The following is a 24,527-nucleotide window of genomic DNA, read 5'->3' on the forward strand; positions in this document are numbered from 1 at the left end:
ACTAAATTAGTTCTATAAAACTGCAGTATTATTTCTTTACTTTAAAAATTATAGAATTTTAAAAGTAAATTTTGTGTAATGCATATGATAAATATAAAGTAAGTATAATATATATAGTATATAGTCTAATATCTGATGTAAATAGCAAGTATAATGTAAATAATGGCTAAGAATTCATAGACCTATCTCTTAAAATAGTCCTCAACTACCAAAGTATAATAGATTAAAACTAATTCTATTAGGCGCTCCAAATAAGGGTGATTAGCTGCATGATGGTCCATCTTGGTTAATAGATGAAATATCTAGTACAGAGGATGGAGTGTGGGAAATACTAGCAAAATTTGAATAAAACCTTTTTGAATAAACCTTACAAGGATTCTTTGTTTATTGTAGCCAAAAGATCTTAACTAGTACGATCATGATGGCAAACATTGCATTTCAGTAGTGATCTCATAATAATTATTTGAATATTTACTATAACTGCATTTAGTGACAAGACATTTTTTCAATTAAAACAAAAGTCTCATTACCAACAAACTATTCTTTTAAAGTATTTTATGGCGATAATTTTTTCTTTAAGCAAAATTTATTCACATATTTGTTTTTCCTATTTTCAATAGGAAAACTCTATCCATTTGTTATGCCTGATGATAAAAGTATTTGCTTGAAAAAATATGAGGTAGAACTATAATTCTTTAAATATTGGTTTTTCATTCAGTATGTTCTCCTTATCCTCCCCTTTTCCTGACTTCTTTAATTTTATTGTTCTTTTGGGATTTATGCCCTCAGAGAGAAATGGCAGAGCAGAAATACACTGAAAGACACTCTTTAACATTTTCAAACCTTAGTAGCATTCAAGTCTTCTTGCTAGTTGTCTTTGAGGCAATGTAACAAGTCAAAACAAGCAAAGAAACAAACCAACCAAAAATATTGTAAGTAATGGAATACCTCTAAGGGAAAAGTAGGAGGTTACTGGGATAAAAAATTTATTCTGAGATAATATATATACATAAATACACACACACACACACACACACATATATATACACCATGAATAGTATATATAATAGAGGTAGTAGAGTAGGCAATATCTGAAATTCTTTAACCAGTTTCTGCTTCTGTATTTTTAGGAATAAGTTACCTGACAGAATTATTAGATGCACAGTTTAGGCAGTAATTTAGAGAACAAATAATAAATTATAATGGCTCCTAAGCTCATTTGATCAGGTTATAAAGTCTCTACAACATTTTTAAAAATTTTAATTGGAGGCTAATTACTTTACAATAGTATAGTGGGTTTTGCCATACACTGGCATGTATCAGTCATGGGTGGGAACAGTGGCTCTTCTTAACTCAGATGACCACATAATTCATCATCCATGCTAGGACACTTATGAAAGTGAAAAAGGATGCTGCTAATAATCACACCAGGAAAATTAATGTAACAGGACTTTTCAAACAGAGACGTCCATTTACACTTTTCACATTTTTATAAAAAATGAAACAAGAAAGAAGAAAAGTTAAATTTGGCAACTGAAGTACTCATGTTCAGTTATAATAATACTTGTTTTAACATGATATTTTGATTTTTTTTCAACTTGGAAATCAGATCTAGATTAATAGCTTCCTTCTAATATACGTGATTTCAAATTATTTCCAGATTCAGTTTTCCTTATGGGAACAAATAAAATGTAACTTGATAAACATATAGTATTAAAATCTGTCCCCAATAATTTCAGACAATATCATTCCAAAAACTGGAGAGAATTTGCTGTAGGGAATTTAGGTTTTGTCTTTTAAAGGGAAAATGGGTAAAGGAAAACATAATCTCTAACATATTGTGGCAAATGAGTGAAAACTTAGGTGGAGAGTCGAAATCCAAGGAACAGTTTTATGGAAAGAATGTAGATGTCATTTTATCCCATGCTTACTATTTGAACCTTGAATTCAGTGGAAACTTCCTGAATGTTTTTAATATCAGGATTTAAAATAGAATTTTTTTTAATCTAGTGTGTAGGTCATTTATTTTAATGCATTTTTAAAAAGAGAACTGTACAATTTTATGAAATTGAAATTGATAGATTTGATAGAAATAGAGATATATAAGCATATACTATATGATACATAGTAAATATAAATATTACCATACATTGTAATCAACCTAACTAATGAACAAAATTTTCTGTTAAGTTTTTAATGACTGTCCAATGTGTCATTGTTTTCATGTGCTATAGGTTATTGAATTTGATTTCATCCAAATAAGTTCTGCCAAAACATTAACCCATAAGGTGTTCTGGAAAAAAAGACAAGGGAATATATTTTTTGGTTACATACACTTGTAAAAATACCATAATATAATCCCTTTCTTAAAGATTCATGGGATACAAATTAATCATGTACTTCTGCGTGAAGAAATTGTCTAAATTTTGATTACCCATACTTTCTCACCTTTATTTTGTCAATGACTATTTTTTTCATGTAAATCCTTTTAATGTCCTACAGAATTAATAATTTCATGGAAACACATGTTAGGTAACATGATTTTTAAAACTGTCTGTAGTTCAACATTTAGGAAGTTTTCTATTATCTTTTGTCTCTTCCCTAGTGGTTCAGATGGTAAAGAATCTGCCTGCCATGCAGGGAGACCTGGGTTCGATTTCTGGGTCAGGAAGATCCCCTGGATAAGGGAATGGCAACCCACAGTAGTATTCCTGCCTGGAAAATCCCATGGACAGAGGAGCCCGGCAAGCTACAGTCCCTGGAGTCCCAAAGAATTGGACACAGTGAGTGACTAACACACACTATTATAATTATCCAGTCCCATGGTTGGAGGAGCCTGGTGGGCTGCAGTCCATGGGGTCGCGAAGAGTCAGACATGACTGAGCAACTTCACTTTCACTTTTCACTTTCCTGCATTGGAGAAGGAAATGGCAACCCACTCCAGTGTTCCTCCCTGGAGAATCCCAGGGACAGGGGAGCCTGGTGGGCTGCCGTCTATGGGGTCGCACAGAGTGGGACACGACTGAAGCAACTTAGCAGCAGCAACACATTTCATGGTAGTAAAATGGTAAGAGTAGAGAGCTAAAAATGTTATAATGTCTAGTAATGATTTACTAAGAATATATTAAGTGTGTAGAGGTAAGAGTGAGCAAACTGATTTTCCAATTTTCTTTTAAGCTGTAGTAGTCTATAATTTGTCCTATTAATTTTAACTGCAGTGGAAGATATAATTTGAAAGGATCCTATGTTCTTAAGGAACAAATGTTGAGCTACATAAAATTTTTTTCTTACTAGTTATTTCACTATTTTAATTGGTCAGTGAAGAAAGAAACTAATTTTATAGTTTATATGTAATTATGATTAAATTAATTAAAATTCCATGTTTTGTCCAGATACTAAGTTGAACTAAAATACACATAATAGAGCAACTCAGATCTTGAAGCAGAAATACATTTATTTCTAATTTGAAATCAATTAAGGCATTTTGGAAATCACAAATAGGACTAAAATGAGTTGAGTTTGAAATCTGAGATATTTTATGGGCTATATCTATAAAATAGAAGAAATCCTGGATGTTAAAGGCAAACTATTTTTTAAGATTTAACAATGAAAAACTTACTTTTCACTGCATTCAGGAAATTTGGTGCTTCAGCTTTAGAATTATGTATTTCTTTGATTATGAATTATTGTAAGTACTCTTTTAGTTGATTATGTGGGTGAATTGGTTTGCTTTTGTGATTCCAGAATGCTGGAAAATAAAGTGGATATTTGAGTCCTTCTTGCCTGCATTTTGTTTTTTAAAATAAAATTAATGAAGATGAGAGGTAAAACAAAATTTGACTTTGTAAATACCACAGAAACCAATATAAAATTTTTCATGTTTTTGATGATCTGGTAACATTTCATGAATTTCTAACTTTTCTATGCTATTTAGATTTTCAAGTGAGTCATTTATTTATATTTCCTGTTATAACAGCTTTGGTCTTTCATTTCTTTAAAAAACTTTGGGTATAGTTGCTTTACAATGTTTTGTTAATTTGGAGATTGGGATTGACATATATACACTAATTGATCTTTCATTCTTTGGTTTGTTTAAATGTATAACCTTTATACCATAATGTTTGGTTTGCATGCATGCATGCATCCTTGCTCAGTCACATCAGTCATGTCTGACTCTTTGTAAAGAATCTATAGACTGTAGTCTGCCAAGCTCTTCTGCCCATGGGATTCTCCAGAGAAGAATATTGGAGTGGGTTGCCATGCCCTTCTCCAAAGGATCTTCCTGACCCAGGTATAAAATCCATGTTTCCTGCATTGCAGGTGGATTCTTTACCCATCGACCCACCAGGGAAGCCCCCACTGTTTGGTTGATATAATATAAAATCTGTCAAAGTGAAAGTCAAAATCAAAGTGAATTCGCACAGTCGTGTCTGACTCTTTGCAATCCCGTGGACTGAAGCCTCCCAGGCTCCTCCATCCATGGGCTTTTCCAGGCAAGAGTACTGGAGTGGGGTGCCATTTCCTTCTCCAGGGGATCTTCCCGACTCAGGGATTGAACCCAGGTCTCTGGCATTGCAGGCGGATGTTTGACCCTCTAAGCCACCAAGGAAGCCCATAAAATCTGTAAGGTTTATCTAATATTGATGTCCTAATTGTATCAAAAATATTTCCTTTTAAAAAGTTATTTTATATAACAAAAGTTCTCTCCACATTTAAGCTAATAAATATTATTGTCCCTCTACATTCTGCTTGGTTATTATGTAGATTATTTTATAAGAGAATTCTCATTCAAAGTGACTCATTTATTGTACATTCTTTTCATAGAAATATTTCTTTCCACATTAATAATATAGATACTTCTAGGTTGAAAAGAAATAACGTTCATAAGCACAAAGCAGCAAATCTACAAGGCTCTATTTCTTTCCAGATCAGATGACTTTTGTATGGAAGTCACAGTTTCATTATCTTTTTTTCTATTAATCTCATGTAGAATTCCATTTCAGCCTCATGTTTCTTAAATAGAATGAGCAGGTAGGGTTATATTAGGAATCTGAAAACTCGTACATATACATTATAGATAATATTTCAGAAAGATAAAAAAATTTATGCTCTTATAGAATGCTTCACACTTATTAGTGGTCTTATAATGGCACTTTCCCCCTTCCTCACAGATGTTATGTTTGTATAACTTTATAAACCTTCAAGAATCTTGCTTTCAGTGCGAGTACTATGCACAAATTAACGAAATGTGTAATATTTAAAATAATATTTATGACATTTTTTATTGCTCAAAAGTGAGATATTTGAACAGGACACTCCAATATCAAATACTTTCTTTCTTGGACCTCGCTTGGTAAACCTTTATATGTCACATTATTTTCCTCTGACCAAATGATGTCAGTCAGTCAAATTGTATACATTTTTCAGCTCAGATGTTCAGAAGGATATTTTATAAATCATTCTTTAGATATTTTCTCTGCTTGAATAACAGATCATAGTGGAAAATCATTTTACGTTGTTGCAAAATAGTTTTTTTATGTTATATATTTATAGAATTGGAAGCAAAATTCTTATACTCAAATTCTGTCTCTATTACTCATTTTTTATTATTGCATGTGATCTTAAGCAAGTGCTGAACCTCTTTAATATATGTTTTCTCATCTAAATAAAGTTAAAATGTGAAATTGAAAATTTGCAGCCTATAGAGGGGAACTGGATACCTACTTCATAGTACTCATAGTACTTCTTAATACTCATTTTAATGAGTATTAAAAATTTTTTGTTGTTCAGTTGCTCATTTATGTCTGACTCTTTGTGACCCCATGGTCTGCAGCATGTCAAGCTTCTCTGTGCTTCACTGTCTCCCAGAGCTTGAGCAAACTCATGTATACAATCATATGAAAAACAAATTAAATTTTTTGCTACATAGTAAACACTATGACTGTGACAGCTATTAATTAATATAATTTCTCTTTTACTAGAAATCTTCAAAACATATCCAAAGTATGAATACACATTCCCCTTATAGACCTGACTTTTCCTTGGGTAGTAATTATGAAATTATACTATAACAGAATACTATTAAGTCCTTGACTTGAATAGAATATAAATTGAATACTAAAAGTCTTATTCCAACTTGTAGAAAAAATAAAGGCATTAGAATTTCTCAATTATTTTTCTGCATATTTTACCTTTTAACCTTTTCCATTTTTTAGTGCTTGATTTTTAGTAGTATCTGACAGAAAAGTAAGTGAACGAATGAGTGGCAAAAACTAATAGATAAACTGTAGAATATCTGAAAACATTTGAACATTCTTGGCGGTGGTTTAGTCACTAAGTAGTGTCCGACTCCTTTTTAACCCTGTGGACTGTAGCCTGGCAGGCTCCTCTCCATGGGATTTCCCAGGCAAGAATACTGGAGTGGGTTGCCATTTTCTTCTCCAGGGGATCTTCCTAACCCAGGGATTGAACTCTCATCTCCTGCATTGTGGGCTTCCCTGATAGCTCAGTTGGTAAAGAATCTGCCTGCAATGCAGGAGACTCTGGTTCGATTTCTGGGTTGGGAAGGTCCCCTGGAGAAGGGAAAGGCTACCCACTCCAGTATTCTGGCCTAGAGAATCCAAGGACTGTATAGTCCCTGGGGTCGCAAAAAGCCAGACATGACTGAGCAACTTTCACTTTCTCCTGCATTGAAGGCAATCTCCTGTATTGCAGGCAAACTCTTTACCACTGAGCCACCAGGGAGTCCACGCTCTTAGTTAAAGCTTTTCTCTTTGTTTACATGGTGTTGCTTGAATTTTATATTCCACATAGATATTAACATACATATGGTAGAAAAATATCCCTATTTAATTCAGTAGAAACAAAAAGTGGCAGAAAAATAAAGTGCATCTGATGTTTTTAATTTGTATTACTTAAAAATTGTAAATAAAGTTGTAATACTTTATTTACATAAAGAAGAATCAAATTATTCCTCTTAAAAGTTGTAATTGTAATAAAGTTGTATTACTTTATTACATAAAGAAGAATCAGATTATTCCTCTATATGGAGAAGGAAACAGTAACCCACTCCAGTACTCTTGCCTGGAAAATCCCATGGACAGAGGAGCCTGGCCAGCTACAGTCCATGAGGTCACAGAGTCGGACATGACTAAGTGACTTCACTTTCACTTTCACTTCTATGTTAAGACTCCAAATTGCAGTATTGTACTTCTTTCTTCAGGATAAAGAATAGTTGTTAAACTATACATAAACCATCTCTGCAGCTTCTGCCCAGAACAGCATAGAATAATTTATTTCCCTAATATTCAGTTTCTTCTGTGTCTATGCCTGGGTTGGACACTGAGGATAAAAGTAAGGCTGCAAAGGACAATGTTTATAGAATAAGAGGAAAAGCCACAGACTGGGAGGAAATATACATGTATATATATATAATTATATATATATTTATTTAATGGCAAATCTGATAAAATACTATTTTACTCAAAAAGTACAAAGAACTCTTAAAATTCAACAATCAATAAATAAACAATCCAATTAGAAGAATGGGCCAAAGACTTCCAACAGATACCACACCAAAGAAGATAAGGCACATAAAAAGATACTCTATATTCTATGTTTTGAGGAAAGTGAAAATTAAACTAAAAAGACATCACCTATTAGAACAGCTATAATACAGAACACTGACGACATCAAATGCTGGTGAACATGTAGAGCAACAGGAACTCATTTATTGCTGGGGGGAATGTAAAATGGTACAACAACTTTGGGAGACTGTTTAGAAATTTCTAACAAACTAAACATATGCCTACCATATGATCCAGAAATTAAACTCAGTATTTATGCAAAGGGATTGGAAACTTAAATCCACACAAAGACCTGCATACAGATGTTTATAACAGCTTCATTCATAAGTGCCCAAGCTGGGAAACAATCAAGATGTCCCTCAGAAGGTGACTGAATGAATTAACTGTGGTGCATCCAGACAATGGAATACTATTCAGCACTAAAAACAAATGAGCTATCAGGTCAGGAAAAGACATGGAGGAAACTTAAACGCACATTGCTAACTGAAAGAAGTCAATTTGAAAAGGATAAATAATGTTTGATTCCAAGTACATAAGATTTTGGAAAAGACAAAACTTTGGAGATAATAAAATAGTCAGTGGTTGCTAAGGGTTGGAGGGAGTGATGGATACACAGGTTGAGCACAGAGGATTTTTAAGGCAGTGAAATTGCTGTGGATTATAACTTTACTTGTGGATACATTTGTCCAAATGTACAATGTACAATATCAAAAGTGAACCCTCATGTAAAGTCGGGACTTTGGGTGCTAATGATGTGTCACTTGTAGACACTTGTAGATGTGCAGTTGTAACAAATGCACCACTCTGGTGAGGGATACTGATAATGAGGAAAGTTATACAGAAGACAAAATTCCGTATACTTAAAGCTATGGTTTTTCCAATAGTCAAGTATGGATGTGAGAGCTGGACCATAAAGAAGGCTGAATGCTGAAAAATTGATGCTTTTGAACTGTGATGTTGAGTAAGACTCGTGAGAGTCCCTTGTGGACTGCAAGGAGATCAAATCAGTCAATCCTAAAGGAAATCAATCCTGAATATTCATTGGAAGGACTGATGCTGAAGCTGGAAACTCCAATACTTTGGCCACCTCATGTGAAGAACTGACTCATTGGAAAAGACCCTGATGCTGGGAAAGATTGAAGGCAGGAGGAGAAGGGGATGACAGAGGACGAGATGGTTGGATGGCATCACTGACTCAATGGACATGAGTTTGAGTGAACTCTGGGAGATGGTGAAGGACAGGGAGGTGTACTGCAGTCCATGGAGTCACAAAGAGTTGGACACAACTGAGCTACTGAACAACAACAAGAAACAGGGAGTGTATAGGAAATATCTGTACTTTCTGCTCACTTTTGCCATAAATTTAAAACTGCTTTAAAAAATAAAATGAATTAATAGAAATTAATAAAAATGATGAATAATATATCATTTCCAACTTTGAGGAACTTCCCATTAATGTAGTGAGAAGAGCACTGGTCTTGGAGTCAGCACTGTGCATTACTTTTACTTTCCCCACTGTCTTGTGGGATCTTACATAAATCATTTAATCTCTCTGAGAATTTTTCAGTATAATCCAATTCATCGTCATCATCATCATCATATCTATCATCATCACCTTACTTCAATTCCTCTCATTTTTTTCCCCTAATTGGACAACTGAAGTTATGCCATTTACATGCTTCCTGCACTCAAATTCATTTTATACCCCACTGCCAGAGCAATTCTAAGCATCACTCTTCTGTTTAAATCCTTTAATAGCATCCCGTATCTTCGGTATCAGTATAATCTCCATAACACATTCTTAAAAGTCCTTTAGGATCTGGCCACTGCACTCATAGCTTTCCACCACTTTATGATGGTGCTCCAAGCATCCCACATTTCTTCCTTACATATCATGGACCATGTCAAGCTCCTTTCCGTGCCTGAATCTGGCCACATGTGCATTCCTTTGCTTGAAATGCCCCATTATACTTTTTCTTCAAACCCTCCTTTACCAAAAAAACTCCCCAAAGGAGTTTCGAAAGACCTCTTTGATCCCCAGCAATCTGAATTACTTGGCCTTCTTTTGCCTCTAGGCAGAGGATTTATCACATTGTGTTTTCAAAATGTATTCTGGACTAATTCAGCGATCTGCCTTTTTGTCGCCTGCACCCAAATGCCTAATTGTAGCTGGAGAAAAATCACACACCCAAGTCTAAAGGTTTCCCATTGAGTTTCTTTCAACATAGCCTAGAAATCCAAAAGCTCAATTACATTTCTATAAATAGGTCATTTTCCCTCTGATAGTTATTATTAATTTGGTGATAACTAAAGAGTCGGACACGATTGAGCGACTGATCTGATCTGATCTGATTAATTATTAGATTGATACAAATGTAATTTCAGTCTTTTTGCACTGCTGAAATTTGCCATTTGATATTGGAATACTTAAATACATGTGGTTATGTTATGCATCATTTTAATGCATATTTCTTGCTTCCTGCTTTTTTTTGCTGGTGACTTATTACTTGCTGTGTATTTTATATTTATTTTAGACTATGGAAATAATGTTAAAAAGCAAATTTGAGAGATTTTCTTATTCAAGATCAAAATAAGTGGTAAAGCAGCGGACACAATTTGCAACATCAACACCACATTTGGCCCAGGAACTGCTAATGAATGTACAATGCAGTGTTGGTTCAAGAACAGTCTTTTGGACTCTGTGGGAGAGGGAGAGGGTGGGATGATTTGGGAGAATGGCATTGAAACATGTATAATATCATATATGAAACGAGTCGCCAGTCCAGGTTCAATGCACGATACTGGATGCTTGGGGCTGGTGCACTAGGATGACCCAAAGGGATGGTAGAGGGAGGGAGGAGGAAGGAGGGTTCAGGATTGGGAACACATGTATACCTGTGGTGGATTCATGTTGATATATGGCAAAACCAATACAATATTGTAAAGTTAAATAAAATAAAATTTTAAAAAAAGAAGTTTGCAAAGGAGACAAGAGTCTTGAAGATGGGGAGAGCAGTAACTGGCCATAAGAGGTTGACAATGACCAATTGAGAACAATCATCAAAGCTGATCCTCTTAAAACTACAAGAGAAGTTGTCAAAGAACTCAGCATCGACCATTCTATGGTAATTCAGCATTTGAAGCAAATTGGAAATGTGAAAAAGCTTGATAAGTAGGCGCCTCATGAGCTCACCAGAATTCAAACAAACAAACAAAAATTGTCATTTTGAAATGTCGTCATCTCTTGTTCCGTGTAACAGCAATGAACCATTTCTGTATCGGACCATGACGTGCAACAAAAAGTGGATTTTACATGACAACAGGAGATGACCAGTTCAGTGGCTGGACCAAGAAGAAGCTTCAAAGCCCTTCCCGAAGCCAAACTTGCACCAAAAAAATGGTCATGGTCACTGTTGCCTGGTGGTCCGCTGTCAGTCTGGCTCACTTTCTGAATCCCGGCAAAACCATTACATGTGGGACATATGCTCAGCAAATCAGTGAGATAGACCCAAAACTGCAAGGCCTGCAGCCAGCATTGGTCAACAGAAAGGGCCCAATTCTTCTCCACAGCAATGCCTGACCACATGCCGCACACAAGCGTTGAATGAATTGAGCTGTGAAATTTTGCCTCTTTCGCCATATTCACCTGACTTTTCACCAACCGACTACCACCTTTTTAAGCTTCTTGAAAACTTTTGCAGGGAAAATACTTCCACAACCAGCAGGATGCAGAAAATGTTTTCCAAGTGTTCACTGAATCCTGAAACATGGATTTTTATGCTACAGGAATAAACTTATTTTTCCTTGGCAAAAAATGTGTTGATTGTAATGGTTCTTATTTTGATTAATAAAGATGTGCTTGAGCCTAGTTATAATGATTTAAAATCCAAGGTCTGAAACTGCAATTACATTTGCATCAACCTAATACACTTTTTTTTTCTATTCTAATTTAAAACATTTTTTTTTTTAGGTTTGAAAACTTTCTAAGTGTTCTTTTATATTGGAGTGTAGTCGATCTATGACGTTGTCTTAGTTTTAGATATTCAACAAAGTGATTCAGTTATGCATATACATGCATCTATTATTTTTCAAATTCTTTTGCCATATAGATTATTGAGGAATATAGAGTAGGGGTCCCTGTTCTGTACAGTAGGTCCTTGCTCATTATCTATTTTATATATTTAGTAGTGTGCATATATTAATCTCAAATTCTTACTTTATTCCTCCCACTTTTCCTCTTTGGCAATCATAATTTGTTTTCTAAGTCTGTGAGTCTGTTTCTGTTTTCTAAATAAGTTCATGTGTATTATATTCCACATATAAGTGATATGATATGATATTTGTCTATTGCAACTTTTTTAACTTCCTATATTCCTCTCACTAACCTCATACGTCCGGAGAAGGCAATGGCACCCCACTCCAGTACTCTTGCCTGGAAAATCCCACGGATGGAGGAGCCTGGTAGGCTGTAGTCCATGGGGTCGCTAAGGGTCGGACACGACTGAGCGACTTCACTTTCACTTTTCACTTTCCTGCATTGGAGAAGGAAATGGTAACCCACTCCAGTGTTCTTGCCTGGAGAATCCCAGGGACGGGGGAGCCTGGTGGGCTTCCGTCTATGGGGTCGCACAGAGTCAGACACGACTGAAGCGACTTAGCAGCAGCAGCAGCAACCTCATACTTCATACAGTCTGTAGAGGACTTGAGACTCTTGTATTAAAAGCTAGTCCTCCACTTAGGCTTGAAATGAAATACACTCTCTGGTCTTGATCTCAAGGACTTTATTCTTTCTTTTATTTTTAATAGTACATTTTCTTATCTTTCTCTTCCAACAATTTGAATCCTTAGTGTGTAGATGCAATTTCTTTTGTCCCTGGAAATATTTCCAAAGAATAGCTAGGAAATTTAAAATTTTATATACGATCACAGAGAATTCATTTAAGGACTTTAGGCATAGACTAACATACTCAGAATTCAGTTTTGAAAAATCACTTTTATCTCAGGAGCTGAATTGTTTGTATCAGATCAAAAGTGATGTAGGTTCATCAAATAGCAGTTTATTACAATGATTCAGGCTAAAAACGATGACCCATCAGTATGGAATTGAGATTCTTTGGCATATAGAGAGCAGCAGAAGCCATGGACTTCCCTGGTGGCTCAGACGGCAAAGCGTCTGCTTACAATGTGGAAAACCCGGGTTCAATTCCTGGGTTGGGAGGATCCCTTGGAGAAGGAAATGGCAACCCACTCCAGTACTCTTGCCTGGAAAATCCCATGCACGGAGGATCCTGGTAGCCTACAGTCCATGGGGTCGCAAAGAGTCAGACACGACTGAGCGACTTCACTTTTACTTTCAGATGCCATGTTGTAGAGAAGATATGCCAAGGAGAGGACAATGACAAGACATGTAGGACCATTTCATATGGGAAAGTCAAAGAAGAGAAATTTGGAAAGCAAAGTGAGAAGGGGCAAATAAAGAGAGGAGAGTATCTAATCAGGTGAGCAGATGTTGCTGCTGCTGCTGCTAAGTCGCTTCAGTCGTGTCTGACTGTGCGACCCCATAGACGGCAGCCCACCAGGCTCCGCTGTCCCTGGGATTCTCCAGGCAAGAACACTGGAGTGGGCTGCCATTTCCGTCTCCAATGCATGAAAGTGAAAAGTGAAAGTGAAGTCGCTCAGTTGTGTCCGACTCTTCGAGACCCCAAGGACTGAGCAGATGTTACTGCATCCTAAAGAAGATGTTTCAGGAAGAAGAGATTGATAGGATCATATGACTTCAAGTGAATGCACAAAACCCCAAAGGTAGAGCCATTTTACATACAGAAGTGCTCAAAGACTAAATTCTTGAGCACACCAATATACAAAGTGCAAGAATATGCGGAATACCAGCATCTTTCAGGGAGGTCAACTTGTTGAACATCAACTCTACGTTGAGTTGTAGGTGGACACATTTACAAAAGAAAGATACGATAGTCAACATTATCTGGGTTTTCTGAGAATAAATGTGATACAAGATGTAGAAATTACTTGTTATGATTATTATAGGTCTTTTGCACACTTGGTGTTATAAAGCTGATCAGTATTAGTTCACTCAGGGGGAGAACACTTCATTCCCTAAGAAATATCTTTTTTTTTTTTTTATAATGTACTAAATTGCCCCTAAGGCAAATGAATCTTTTTTTTTTTTTAAATTATGGACACTGTGAATTCTAAAAACAAATGGACCACTTCATGACTTATATGTTTAAATAATGGCTGTTGGTTTGATATAAAGAACATGAGAGTTAGTTTTGGCCTTACTCGAAAATGGAAAAAATAATCATATAAGAAAGCTTTAACAACATGGTTGTGATGTGAATATTTAGGAATAAATATACCTAAGATGACTCTTCAGTAATAAATAATTTACACTAAAAATTCCCTCTATTTGTAGAGAGAATAGCTAAATAAATTCAGTGTCTGTGTTGCTAATGATCACTTAATGGGCAGAGACTTTTCCAACTAACTGTTTCATATATATTTGGTGGCTATAATGCAGGATTAGGGTATTTTTTAGCATGCTGACTTAATGCTATGTCTGAATGGTCAGGATTAGTAGCAAATGCTACTAACTCATACATCTATGGTTTTTGTGTAATTAGAGCAATGCCAACCAGATGCCCTAGAAATTCTTGAGCCAAGCAAGCTACAGGACAAAAAGCTGAGGCAAAAAAAATTTGAAAGACATCAGAGGGGCCCTTGAGGAAGTCACTCCAGTTTCATAAGCACTGATATTTCAGCATGAACATTTCTAAAATGTATATTTCCTAGGCCATTTGGAGCAAATACAAAGACATGGTAGGTTTCAAAACCTCATTCAAAGGGGAGAAAAGACATTTTGCCAATTACATCAAATTTTTACTGGTTTTGCACAGCTTTAATTTAGGCCAGCTGAATGTAACACCACGCTAATCCCATATACCCACTATATTAAAGTCATTGGATAAAATAATTGCTTCTAAAATACATTAATATAAATGACCAATTTAGCAAACAGCTGAATACCATATTTCTTTTTTTTTTTCTTCTACAGTAAGGGTTGCTTTACCACAAACATCTTGGAAGAACACGGGTTCTCCCATCTGCTACAAATTAATGTGAATCAGATCCTAGTAGTCATATTGCCTTTTGTCTATTCTGGGTGCATAAAACATACAAGCCGAAGTGAAGGTAAATAAGATGCCCTGCCATTCACTGTATGCTAAGAAGCTCACTCTGTTAAATAGACTGCAGTGCACCCTGGGAAATGTTGGATCAGCGCCTGCGGTTCTATTTGTTCAAGTAGCTCATCTTGAAAGCATGCCCAACCTCAGCTGTAGACTTGGAAGATACAAAACAAGCAATTTGGATTTTCCAAGTCATCAGTCCCTGCAAAGGCAGGAAGGAGTCCAGTAATGACAAAGACTCCTCTAATTCTTAAGTAACCAACCCCCACAAGATGGGGATCATCGGAAGAAACAGCTTCTTCTGCAAGCTCGTGTGTGTGTGTGTGTGTGTGTGTGTGTTGTCATCTCCATAAGGGTGACTGAAAAGTGCTTTCTATCATTTCCAACATCTGTGCTGATTGCTGCTGTTCCAACACAAGCTTTCAGATTTTGTGTCACAGCTGCAGTGAAGCTGGCAATTGGCGTGGCAGGAGATCCACCCCCGTCCCCGCCCCGCCCCCGCCGCCCCCCCCGCCGCCGCCCCCCCCCCCCCCCCCCCCCCCCCGTCCCATGTACTGCATAAAGCTTCCAGTCCCAGTGTTAAGAGTTCAAAGCCTTTCACAAAAGTAAATCTTTTCAGGCAACGCCATGATATATTCAAACAGGTTTAACAGTGACTGAAAACCTGGCCCATGCTACATGGAAGTATGGTGACCTCTGAAATAAAAGCAACCAAACACACATGCACAAAAATCGTTGTTTTGCAGACTAATGTAAACTGAGGAAATATGCCAAGAAATATTTATTTGGTGGGGTTTATATCTATGCTTGGAAACTGCAATGGAGATTTGTTAGGTACAGATATTCTATATCAAAACATATTAATTTTAGGAACATTTCTACCACCATTGAGTGGAAATAGGAAGTTTTATATTTCTAAGATTTCATAGATGTAACTTGAATCTGGAGAAGTAAGAAAAAAAATAAACTTGTCCTACTGTGTATTAATGCATATGTCACACACATATTAAATTATTTTAAAATAGATGTTTGAACAAAGGATATTAATTATTTTTAGGTGTGTTTTGAGAAGATATTTTTTAAAATTGGCATATTTTATTCTGTGTGTGGACTGTATTCAAATTATTATTGAATTTGAACCCCAAAACAAACATATTTTCTATATTATTTTTTTACTCTTCCCTTATTTAAGAAATAAATTAAAACTTGCATAAAATAAATAAGAAAATTTCCAGATACACCAAAGAAATAAGTTTTACAATTATGCTAGTCAGTTCAGTTCAGTCGCTCAGTCATGTCTGACCCTTTGCAACCCCATGGACTGCAGCACGCCAGGCTTCCCTGACCATCACCAACTCCCTGGAGCTTACTCAAACTCATATTCATCAAGTCGGTGATGCCATGCAACCATCTTATCCTCTGTCATCCCTTTCTCCTCCTGTCTTCAGTCTTTTCCAGCATCAGGGTCTTTTCCAATGCTGTTGGTCAATTCCAAATATGTACACTGACTCTCAATGCAAAGTATTTTGTAACATGGCAGTAAGTTTTTAAGAGACATCAAACATATATCTGGCCCTCAAGCAGTTTTAAGTTGAGATGTGGTAGAAGATAAGCACATCAATTATTATGTAAGAAAAGATCATAATTTTGAGGATGGCCAATTTAGTTTTGAAAGATTATAGACTTTACAGTCATAATTACCATGTCCAGATCACATTCTGTAACTATCAGCTATGTAACTGTAGGAAAGTCATTAGGCATTTATCATGAAGAGAATAGCCCTTTCTCTGGTTTTATGTCAATGCCCTTCTTGTAATTTACAATAGACAGCCTTGCAGTCTTAGGAAACTTGTGTCTCTAGTTACTGGGGAGGGTGCATGATCTAACTGGGGCCAAAAAGAATAATTTCCTGATATTTTTTCTAAATTTAATGGATAAGATTCCTTTTTTATAGGCAAGATACTGTAAGGATTAGAATCATAGCCACTTAAAAATATTAGTTGCAAACAAGTAGGGATATCTATCATGAAAAAATAAGCCAGTATTTAGAAAGAAAAAGAAACAAGAAAGGATTCTGACAGTGTGTAGGTCCCTGGTTAAAGTTATTTCTAAGCTATTAATAGTTTTCTTCAACTTTTCACAAAGTTTAACGACATGACCAATTGAGTAACTTTTTTTCCAAGTAAATGTTGTTTGAGCTGTTTCTATCATATCTGCTCAAAGGATTTCAACTAATACAGGCGAATGACTTATACATCTTGATTATAGTAGGTTGTGTTTTAGTTTTTAATTATTAGTTGAATAAAACACACACATTTTTTAACCTGAAGAAAATCCACTGGAAGAGAAAAAGACAGAACACATAATTCCCAAATAGCTGCTGTGAAACAATAAAATTCACTAGGATAAACAGAATCCATGTATCAAAATAGAGAGTAAAATGAAGAAATAGAGCAAGAAAAAAAGTCAGAAATTATATAACAAGATGATATGGTAAGACTAAACAGAAACATTTTAACATAAATAAATATTAATCAATAAAAAATCTAACAGAAAAAAAAACTTAATTTGGGCGAAAAACATCAAAATCCCTCTCGTATATTCTGTTCATATTAAAGTCATCTAATGTATAAATATAAATGATTAAAATACATACATTTATCTCTATGATGACATGTATTTTTATTGAATGGCCTAAAAACTAGAAAATTTCTTTTCAAAGGGAATTTTTATGTTGCTTATGGAAAGTGGAAAATAATACCATTAATATGTCAGAAACTTAAATTTCTTCAAGAAAAGATGAGACTGAGGACAATATCTTAAATCTTGTCTGAGAAGCAAGCACACATTCTCACAGTGTGAATCTACTAGAACTTTCAGAGTAGTAAGCAGCAATTTTGTGCTGAGGTAGTTGAAGGACATTCAAAAATGTTCAAGGATTCACAACATACCTCTACTCACAACCTTCTTGAAAAAGTAGGCCAGAAAAGACATGAATTATAATTAAGAAAGCAAAGAAGAAGAAGGTTGTGGTGTCCCAAGAGAGTAGTACCTCAACACTTGTTATCTAGTCCATGCTCCTACCAACTGGCTGCATGACAGGGCAATAAATCCAGAGACTAGATTTGGGGGCGAGGAATAGTGACTTAATTGCAGAAGCTAGAGGACAGAGAAGAAGGCAAACTAGTGTAGTGTCCCAAAGAAACATTTACCCAAGTTAGAACTCAGGCTTCTAGGGAGGGTGTGCCAGCAAGACCCTGGAGGGGATGTGATAATCCTTGGTTCTTACAACTGTCCATGGAGGTTTGTTCAAGACATTCCTATAAACAACCATCAAGACAAATGTTATTCTCCGTTTGGCAACTTTTTATCTCTATATGAATGAAAAGTACTACCCTTTTAAAGGTCAAGCCTGGGCAGCAGAACCTTGAGAAAGGGCTATTATGTTTATTTTAAGCCATAGGCAACATTCCTTTACAAAGGTGCAGAGTCAGCATGACTAAGCATAGGCAATCAAGCACAAAGTTTAGAGTTGAAGAATAGATCCAATATGGATCAGGTTTATTCTGTTACAAGAAAAGAAAAAAAAGGAAAGTCGATTGGTCATCTCCCACTCTTCGCAACCCCATGGACTGTAGCATACCACATTCTTCCATCCATGGGATTTTCCAGGCAATAATACTGGAGTGGATTACTGTCTCTGTTACAAGCTCACAGCACTTCCTTTTTCTCTGCAACAGACCCTGAGACACAGGCAAGGTACTCCGAGAGTCTTCTCTATGATTTGTAATTCTAACTCCTTTGGTCATGTGATAGTTACCTGACTCAATTTAAACATAATGTAACATTTGAATTGGAGCTATCAAAAGAAGGACTGGAGCCCTCTCTGGTAGCCAAAGTCCCTAAATAGCCCCAGATTTTCTTTTAAATTAAGTCTTATGATGAGATAATGTATTACTTTCTTTTATCAAAATTAATTTAATTCAAGGATAATCACTTGATAATATTGTGATGGCTTTTGCTATACCTCAACATGAATCAACAGATATACATGTGTCTCCCCCATCCTGAACCCCTCTTCCATCTGAGTTGTCTCAGAGCACCTGCTTTGGGTGCCCTGCTTCATACATCAAACTTGCACTGGTCATATAGTTTACATATGGTAATTTTTGATGATATCGGTCTATCATCTTTGGAGAAAGCCAGTCTTCAGTATTAAAGAATATAGATAATCCTGAGGAAGGATAGAAAAAAGTGAGAGAGTCCCAGTTTCCTCTAAGTTACTATAGATATTCACTTGCCTTATGCTAAGGTATAAGCAGCCAGCCCTAGCAGCTACAATAATTTCTTCCCATTTATTTTATCATTAGAGGCATTTTCATCATCCTTATGGTAATAAGTACACAGGAAATAGTGTGACAAAATCATTCTATTTTGTTACAACAAATATTTCTATTTTTTCAACATAAGATTTCATACCAAAAATGAGTTCAATGTACATGTTGTTTGAAATTCAAGGTGTACCTTTTTCTTTTTTGCCCTTTGGCATTCCTGGTAGGCCCAGGAAATCTCCTGTATTAAAATCATCACTTCAGCATAAATTTTCTGGAAAAAGAAAAAAAGTGAGAAGAGAGAAACAGAAGAAGATAGAAGAGGATAAAAAAGGAGAGTGGGAAAAGGACACAGCAGAAAATATATAAGAAAAAAATATCATAGAATGGCTGAAATAGAATCTTTTACTATTTATAGGTATAAACCATGACAGATAATACATGAAGGTAGTTTTGAGCATTTATTCCAAACTGCTTTTTAAACAATCATTATTTCTTTTTTTATGATCATAGCAGCATTAACTTTTGTTACAGGAAATTTTGAGAAGAACTCAAATATTTTTAATAGTTTGTATACAAATGAAATATCTATCACATTGTTAATATATTTGTCTTTCAAAAGCTGGCTAACAGTGCCAGAAGATTCAAATAAATTTATACTTGAGTCACCGAGACTCAAAATTTTATCCAAAAAAGTTCACCTGACTAATTTTTATACCATGGTAACTTTTCTGGATTTTGCAAGAGTCCTCTCATAAAGACAACTACGCATTTGAATCATTGCATATATTGGTTTTAATTCCATTATTTCCCTTAACCTACCTCCAAAAACTTTCTAATAATTTGTGCCTATGTTTTCATAATATTATGATGAACGTTCTTGTGTGGTTTGTATTTATTTTTATTGCAACACCATGCAATAAGAAATCTTATTTCCCTAACCAGTGATCAAACCCCCACACCCCCTTCAGTGGAAGCATGGAGTCTTAACCACTGGACCACCAGGGAAGTCCCTGTAGCTATTTTTAAAACAAATTTTGACTAGGCGAATACTTACGTACACACACAAGCACACATGCATACATTCCAAAATAGTGGTTTATAACTAAAGAAATCTTCAAAGTAAGTAACCAAGTATTTATATATTACAGCATTTCATTCTCAATTGTTTTATATCATTATAGATAATCACAGTCACTTTCTTGTTGGGTAGAACCCAATAAAATCTCTAAGTATGATAAACACTTTTTTCTTTCCCAAAATGTAAACAGGCTGAGCAGGTGTGAGCCTTTTGTTAGGAAGGGGCAAAGGTCAATAATCTATTCTTCATTTTCTGTGGTATGCCCTCAAGGAGAAGAATGTCAAGAAGGCTGCCATATTTGTAGCATAGGGCAGTTCTGTAAATTAAGGAATACTGAAGAAAGAGAAGTTGTAGGAGAGAAGGTGTTTAAGTATATAAAGTTAGTTATGGATTTGATATATTTGGCAAGTCACATCCATTTAGTTTACTGAGTCCCTACTAAGTATATGATCATATGTAAAAGAATGCATTTCACAGTCTTGAAAAAAGCCATGAACTGTCTACCTGAGCTCTGCTCTTGGTTCCTTGAGTGACACTATGTTAAATCTTAACTCTTTTTTTTTTTTCAGAGTTAATATGCACATTTTTATATTCATCTTGCAACCTATTAGATTTGAAGCAAATTCAAATAGGCCTAATGGGATATATTACTCTATTTGACCAAATATTTTATACACACAAAATAGGTATAAAAAGAAAGACAGAAGTGGAAACAATTCACAAGTTCTAGATAAATAAGAATGGGAGAAGCAGGATCAATTATTTGTGGGTGGTTTTCATGAGAAAGACATGGAGAACAATTATTCTAAAGGTAATTAATCTGATTTGCCAAAGCCTAGCTATAAAATCATAAAATGCAATTATAGCCCAATAAGGAGAAGGCAATGGCACCCCACTCCAGTACTCTTGCCTGGAAAATCCCATGGACGGAGGAGCCTGGTGGGCTGCAGTCCATGGGGTCGCAAAGAATCAGACATGACTGAGCGACTTCACTTTCACTTTTCACTTTCATGCATTGGAGAAGGAAATGGCAACCCACTCCAATGTTCTTGCTTGGAGAATCCCAGGGACGGGGGAGCCTTGTGGGCTGCCGTCTATGGGGTCCCATAGAGTTGGACACAACTGAAGCAACTTAGCAGCAGCAAGGAGTTAAAAGTTTATAAAATGACTACATATGTAGTATGAGAGTGAGACCTAGCTCTTGTGTGAACTGCAAGATGGTATCTGACATCTCTGTGTCCCTCTTACTTTCATCTGGGAAATGGGGATAAAAATTTTACCTTCTTCATAGGGTTGTTTTGAGGATAAAAGAAGAAAACACATATAAAGTGCTTAAAACAGCATGTGGAAAGTACTCAAAAAAGCTAAGCATGCATTTATCATTTAGATATTTGCAACGATAAACATACATTGTATTGTTGAGAGGTATCTGGCTCAGTAATAATTATGTTATACTATACGTAGTCAATGAAACTCATATGGTTTTAATTAATAAGTGTACATAATAGTTAATAAGTTTACACAAGATTCCAGCATAATGATAAAGAAATAACATAATTTAACCAAAGTACAAATGAAAAATATCTTGATCATTGCATAGACTGTTATAAATATTTAACATCTGACCAATCGGAATACATGCCAAGCATGTATTTGTAGGGTAGAAAATGTCTGAGAAACTCCGATCCATAATTAACAAAAGACAATGAACTGAATAAAGAGAAGTATAATCAAAGTGAAGTATGTATGTGTACATATATGCATACATATACTGTTCAGTCTGTGCTTAGTCGCTCAACTGTGTCCCACTCTTTGCGACCCCATGGGGATTCTCCAGGCTAGAATACTGGAGTGGGTTGCCTGTGCCCTTCTCCAGGGGATCTTCCCAACCCAAGGATCAAACCCAGGTCTCCTGCAATGGAGGCAGATTCTTTACCATCTGAGCCACCAGGGAAGCTCATGAATACTGGAGTGGGTAGTCTATCCCTTCTTCAGGGCACCTTCCAGGCCCAGGAATTGAACCAGGATCTCCTGCATTGCAGGCAAATTCTTGACCAGTTGAGTCACCAGGGAAGCCATAAGTACATATATATACATATATATATATGTATATATATATATACATGTGCGTGTGTGCATGCTTGCTAAGTTGCTTCAGTGTGTCCGACTCTTTGCCACCCTATGGACCATAACCTACTAGGCTCTTCTGTCCATGGGATTCTCCAGGCAAGAATACTGGAGTGGGTTGCCATTTCCTTCTCCAAGGGATCTTCCTGACCCAGGGATGGAAACCGAATCTTTTGTGTCTCCTTGACTGGCAGGTGGGTTCTTTACCATTAGTGCCATGTGGAAATACATATATGATTAATATTAAGTGCTATGCAAGTTCTTGGTATCCTGACTAAAGTGCCTGAAGTGCACCATAAATCAAATAAACAGTTCAGCTCTCCAAATAACCTTCAGTTCATTCAACACTCTGGGCTCTTTCATCCTTCATGACCTTCACACATGCTATTTTTCACCCCAAGTAATTTCTACTCCAGGTGGTTCAGTGGTTAAAAAGAAAAGAAATCTGCCTGCCAATTCAGGATACCCAGATTCCATCCTTGGGTCAGGAAGATGCCCTGGAGAAGGAAATGGCAACCCATTCCAGTATTCTTGCCTGGAAAATCCTATGGACAGAGGAGCCTGGTGGGATATAATCCACGGGGTCTCAAAGAGTCGGACAGGACAGAGTAACTGAGCACTCAATCAATTTCTACTCATCTCTTGGAGTTCACTTAAAATGTCAGTTCCTAAAAAAGTCTTCTCGGATCTCTAATCCCCAGAGGTCAAAACTCCTTCAAAAATCCTTCTGCTGTAACCAGCATGGTATAAATTTCCTTTCATAAGGGTACTTTCGACACTCTGGCACTTTCCTTTGTCATAGGGTCCTTTGGAAAATTCTAGAGCAAGCCTGATGATTTAATTTCACATGGCCCCATGTTAACAAGGCTGCAGAGTACTCTGATGAGGGAAACATGCTGAGTCCATAGAGTAAGAGTTCAAACTCACATCTTATTTTAAACTTTATATTATGATTAATATATCATCTCTCTGCCACCTGTTTTTGTAAATAAAGTTTAACCACCACACTCATGCTTCCATATCATAATAGCAGGGTTGAGTAGCTCTGACAGTCCACCACACAGTCCTTGAAGCCTAAAATGTTTGCCATCGGGACCTTTACAGAAAACTTGCAAACCACTTCCTTAATCCATCATAGAAACTCTCTGGTTCTCTGACTTAAACTGAGAAGGTAAAGTCCTGAGTTTATCATGTTCTTCCTGAGAACTCTCTAGTGAAGACAGAAGCAACCATGTCACTTGAATGTTCGAGGAATTCATTTTCACCATTATGGCAACCACCCTATTTACCAAAGCCCTGCTAGCAATAGGCACTAAATCTCTGATAGTCACAGATAATAATTTTTACCACAAAATGCCATATGATGTCATTATCATATTTTCCATTTGTAATGTTGCTGCCACCGCTATTTAGTCACTAAGTAATGTCTGACTCCTTGCCACTCCATTTACTGTAGCCTGCCATTGCTCCTCTGTCCATGAATTTTGCCAGGCAAGAATACTGCAGTGGGTTGCCACTTCCTTCTCCAGGGGATCTTTCCTACCCAGAGATTGAACCTGGGTCTGCTGCTTGGCAGGCAGATTCTTTACTGCTGAGAAGCCTCCATTTGTAATTGAATGCTTTGAAATCCAATTAGACAAAAGGTCCCAAATTTCAATCATCAAGGTTTGGTTTCCTGGAATAGCTCTTAGACTCAATTATTATGTCAGTCGGGGTCCCATTAAGGCAAAAAACAAACAAAAAAAGACTCTAAATATTTTTGACTGGATACATACACTAAACCAATTTCACATTTTTGGTTCTGTTATTTTCAGCATCTAAATCTTGTTAGAAGCCCCAGCAAGATGGTAGGCTCTGGAGCAGCAGCTGTGCGGTGCTAGAGAGATTTTGAGGAGATACTCCATGTCCAAGGGCAAAGGAGAAGCCTCAGCAAGATGGTAGGAGAGGCAAAATTGCATTTAGAATCAAACCCCATACCCGCCAGAGAAGCTCAGAGAGCTCAAACAAACCTTGTGCGCACCAGGACCCAGAGACCCCACAGAGACTGAGACAGAACTGTGTTTGAGTGTCTTCTGCAGAGATACAGGTCATCAGTGGACTGTCGCAGGGGAAGGGGCTCTGGGTGCAGCAGACCTGGGTGTGGCATAAGCCCTCTTGGAGGAGGTCACCATTAACCCCACTAGAGAGCTGCCAGAAC

At 36.4% G+C, this 24,527-nt stretch overlaps 1 pseudogene; it reads right to left on the reverse strand.

Annotated features, from left to right (window-relative positions):
• The window catches only part of LOC109559982 (14-3-3 protein zeta/delta pseudogene), an 81,404-nt pseudogene extending 70,178 nt beyond the window's left edge, over positions 1-11,226 (reverse strand).
• Positions 11,227-24,527: the final 13,301 nt, after the last annotated feature.

The sequence above is a fragment of the Bos indicus genome, chromosome 6 (genome assembly GCF_029378745.1).
Source record: "Bos indicus isolate NIAB-ARS_2022 breed Sahiwal x Tharparkar chromosome 6, NIAB-ARS_B.indTharparkar_mat_pri_1.0, whole genome shotgun sequence".
Classification (NCBI taxonomy): domain Eukaryota; kingdom Metazoa; phylum Chordata; class Mammalia; order Artiodactyla; family Bovidae; genus Bos; species Bos indicus.